The following is a 5161-nucleotide window of genomic DNA, read 5'->3' as shown; positions in this document are numbered from 1 at the left end:
CTATAGTCTTCTGAGTTATTGAAAAGCAAAAATGGAGGGCTGATGCTATCGCGTGGAGTTCGGCGGTGTATACTGAGCATAACTTATGTAATTTAAACTTGTGGGTTGAATCTTGGGTGACGAAAGAGGAAGCGGTCGAGGTTTCGGATTTGGAGCCATCGGTGTATATTAAAAAATAATCCGGTATATTTTCTAGTAGACGCGACAGCCGTTCTTTATATGCTAATGTCTAATATTGCAATATCGATTATATTGAGAAAACAAACGTGTATTGCTTGTATTTTGTTATGACACTACGTGTTCAATGCAAATCTTTCCTAGGATACTGGAAGATTATTGATTGACCGTGTGTATAGATGAATGGAATATGGTCCGGGTGCGGTAAAAAAAAAACTCAAATAGTAGATAATTATACTATTTGAGTTTTTTGTTACCACACCCGGACCATATTCCATTCATCATTTCCTAGGATACAATGTTGGGAGATATTACCCGAATTAATTGTGATTTAATGCTATCGCTGCTATGAATGGAGTAGATTGAATTTACGATGGGTAAATATTAAATAAATCATGGTAAAAATGAAAAAATAAAAACTCTTATTCTTGAATGATTTATAACACAACTGCTTATATGTGATTATAATATTATAACATAACTGATTATATGTGATTAAGCCAAAAGTGTTAACAATATAAGGTGTTAATAGCTGACCGTAGATTAATAGAAGATGGCCTGGGAGTGAGGTCAATAAAGATACATAGATAAACAAAGACAATTTGTGCCGACGTTTCGACCTAAATTTCGGGTCTTCATCAGGGCTGAAAACAAAAAGAGATAACAACCATCTCTCAGAGAAACATAAAAATAAAATAAAATAATAAACAAAAAAATTTGGAAAAATACATAACTAGGAATTAAATAGATGGTAGTTGAGATTAATAACAATATGATTAGATAGTAGTAGATGTATAATAGAAGATAAAATATAATATTATATAGGTAAGAAGATATGTAAGCAGTGTCTAAAATAATGAAAAACAATTTAAATCAACATAATGAAATGTATGAAAGAAAATGAAGATTTTCAATATGAATTAGTCAGGCTAAAATTTAAATTGATTTTGTTTATTGATTGAAATGGGGTTTATATTGTATCTTTTTCTGGTTTTCCCACTCATAATATTATGAGTAGGAGAAAGGAAGGTTCCACGTTGGGTTATGTGCTGTGTGAGGTTCTATTGTTCTGTTCTAATTTTAACTGTAATAAAAATATTTATAAAAACAAGTGTTATTTACAAAATCCGGAGTCATAGAACAAGTTTCCTTTAACTAGTCATACTTTGCAGTGTCCTCTGAAAGTCAAAGAACAAGTTTCCTTTAACTCAGTCATACTTTATAGTGTCTTCTGACTTTCAGCTAAAATTCTGAAGAAGTAATTATACTAAAACTGATAGATAATGATTTTTGTCACTGAAAAAAATAAAATAATCTTTTTTGGTGTTATGTTATTATTTCATTGACAGCCATATTTAGCTCGTACCGATTGCATTTACACATTATGAATTTTTTCTTCATGTTGTTTTGTTTCGTTAGTAAAAGTAAAAAAAAAATTATACTAAATTTTTCTACAAAAATATTTGTTCAGATATATATCTGAACCATATTATGGTTGAAACCATTATTTATTCTTTCATCTGCTTATTATCTTAAAAATTAATGTTTACTTTTTCTTTTTTAATAAACAGCTTTCAGTATTATATCAGAAACAAGTATTTATTTAGTAAAATAAAAGTATTGTTAACCAATGTTTCACCCCACTTTGCAGTGCTTCGTTAGGGCTAAATGAAAAAACAAGATACAAACATAGAATTGACAGAACATAAAAACAAAAAACATTTCAAAACAATTGTTATGTTTAAAAAGTATATAAAAAAGAAATAATAATAATAGGATAATAATAAGGAAGTATACATGTAGGTATGCTAGAAACTAGTTACTAATAAATACAACCAGGTATTATAAAGTTATCAATACAGATCTGGACTAATAAATTGTTGAAGAATGCTCGTTAGAAATAGTTATAAATATGGTAAAGAGGTTGGTGTAAAAGGTAAAACAGATAGGTGAAACGAATATGGCATAGGTGAGGTGTAAAAGGGGAATATTAAGAAAATTAATAAAAATAACTAATAAATATAGGGGAAATTACCTGTGAGATTAAAATGGAGATGACAAGTGAGGAAAGGAGAGTAAGGTAGAAAATTTCCCCACTTCTGCTAACTCTTAGAAAAGGTTAAGGTTATTTATATATATAGATAGGTAAAAATCTAATCTAGTAGGGACCATTTACAATAGACTGTCTCAACATTTAGCATATGCAGATGAATTAGTCATTGTTGCAAGAACCTGAGCAGCATTAAAAGGAGCATTCTAGAAATTCGAAGAAGCAGCATATGAATTGGGCCTCAAGGTGATTGAAGGCAAGATGGTGTACATAAAAAGCTCAAGAAAGCATAAGGAAGAGAATAGCAAAGTAACGTTCAGACCATAGTTTCAGTTCTGTGAAACAGTTTAAGTACCTGGGAACCTTGGTTACAGATGATAACAAAGTAGAGAGCGAAATAGAGGCCAGGACAGCAGCAGGAAATAAATGTTATTTCTCACTGCAGAAAATACCGAATTTTAGAGCTCTCTCTAAAAGGATAAGAGTGGTTATTTACAAAACCATCGTAAGGCCAATAGTGATCTTTGCGAGAGAAACATGGCCCTTGACAAGAAAAGCAGAACAGATTCTCAACTCCTGGGAGAGAAAGGTATTGAGAAGGATATGAGATGGAGTCTCGGAGAATGGAGTTTGGAGAAGAAGAAGAAATGAGGAACTGATAAATCTGTATGGGGAACCCAGCATTGTGGCGTTAATTAAAAGAGCAAAATTAAGATGGTAAGGACACGTTGAGAGGATGCCCGATGAAAGGATACCCAAAAAGATGGCTTATGGCAAACCAGATGGAAAACAGAAAAGAGGCTGGACGATATGGAGGAAGATTTGAAGCTCTTGAAGGTTGGCAGATCGAAGGAGAAAGAAAGAGACTGTGTAGATTGGTTGGCTGTTGTGGAGGAGGCCCGGGTTCTTGCAGGAACGTTGTGCCATAATTATAATAATAAACTTCTAATATTGTAATATGTAAATATATGTGATAAATGTGGAAGTTCATAAATAAGATACTACATAGAGTATAGAGAGAGAGAGAGAGAAGGGTTTATAGAAATACATTAAACAATTTTTATAAAAGTTATTGAATAAGTGTATAAAAAAAGTAAAAAGACAATATTTCAAAGTGTTAGAAGATGAAGATAAAAATAAATAGATACAATTTAAAGCAATAATGAAAATGAAAACATAAAAAAACATTTGGGTGTCCACAATAGTTCAGAAATGGAGTGAGACTAGGGGTGGGAGTAGGGTAAAATAGTCTTAAAGTCAGTGATAAGTGCATTTTATGAGGTTTAAGATGTGCCTATAAGTGAGGGAGGAACATCTCCCTATATTGTAAAGATAATAATCTTTGTCAGTTATGTGGTTGATAGGTTTTTCTTCAACATTGATATCCATTATTAGGTGTTTTTGGTGGTTGGAGACAGTAGGGAGAATGGAGGCTTTATCAAAGTCAAAGAATACTCAGAGAGTTTGGAAGCTAGTTGGTTATGGGAATTTATGGATGATTTATGTTGTGATATTCGGCCTTTAGGGAGTTTTTAGTTTTGCTGATATAAGCTGAGTTATAGTTATAGACCAAAGGATGTGGTAAACTATGTTAGAGTGGTATGGAAGGCTTATAGGGTCTTTTTTAGTTGCTAAAAAGGTGGGAAAGCTTATAATAGGAATTTAGACTTGAGATGTGAGTTGGGGATGGTAGATCGTAATGATTTTTGTATTTTGATTAAGTTGTCAGAAAGGTTGAGGATATAAGGAAGAGATCTGCATGACAGTAATGCAGTGTTAGGATGAGAAGTATTATGTTAAACAGGTAAAGATGTAGTAGGGTTATATCAGTCTAAAAGTTCCTGTGTGATGTTAAGTGGAAAGTTGTTGCTAAGTAGTAGTTTTTTTAATACATTGTTTGTTAGTACTGAGAGTCAGGTAAAGAAAGAGATTGGTGGGTCAGGTTTTTGGCCACATTAATTTTCTCATGATCGGGGTGTTGAGACAAAAAATTAAAGAGATGGCCGAAGTAGGTGGGTTTGGTGCACCAATCATTTGATAAGAAGCCATCGGAATTTCTATTAACATGGAGGTCCAGGAATGGGAGAGAGTGGTCAATTTCATGTTCAAGTGTAAACTGAAGGCAATGGTGGTATAAATTGAAAGATGATAAAATTTCAGAAATTTTGTCAGAGTTGAGAATGAGAAAAAGATCATCAACATATTTTTTAATAAAAAGAATATCTCCAGGAAATAACGGGATGAAAGTGTCAAGTAGATAATTTAGGACTATATTGGAAATGTCGGGAACAAGGGGTTTTACCCCCCCCCCCCCATAGCTAGCTAAGGAGTCTGATGAAAGAACTAGTTGTTAAAAGTGAGGTAACCAGATTCACAACAAAGTTCAAGAGATTCTAGGTAAGATCTGAGATTAAGGGTGGTGTGAGGTTCTATAGTGTGCCATTTTTTCTCTACAATATTAAGCGCCTTGTTAATGGGGTTTTTGGTGTAGAGGCTTTCTGCATGAAGTGAAGTTAAATTAAAGTTGTCTAGGATATGGAAAGATAATAAAAAATCTCTAATTTCAAAAGAATTTTGGATGTCATAGATATTATCATAGCAGAGAATTTGAAGAGATGGTAAAAGGAATTTACTAAGATTTGAAGAGGTGTGATAATATTCGAAATGAAGGGGTTTTCCAGGTTTGTGGATTTTAGGTAGACCGTTCACTACCGAGAAGGTAGGGAGTTATAGGATATGAGGCTGTAGTAAGTGTGACGGGTAATCTGTTTAGTCTCATGAAGGCTTTATGGACTATTTTAACATTGGTTAACAATAAGTAGTTTTATTTTACTATTTTTAAACCTTATTGACCACCACCCGGACTATCTAATTACAATCTACTTCAGATGGTCAACCTTCTTCCTGCAATAAATAAATATTATTCAAATGATA

Source organism: Halyomorpha halys, unplaced genomic scaffold (assembly GCF_000696795.3).
Source record: "Halyomorpha halys isolate HHAL.00 unplaced genomic scaffold, Hhal_1.1 Scaffold391.1, whole genome shotgun sequence".
Classification (NCBI taxonomy): domain Eukaryota; kingdom Metazoa; phylum Arthropoda; class Insecta; order Hemiptera; family Pentatomidae; genus Halyomorpha; species Halyomorpha halys.
The sequence above is the reverse complement of the archived record's forward strand: the minus strand, read 5'-3'. Positions refer to the sequence as shown.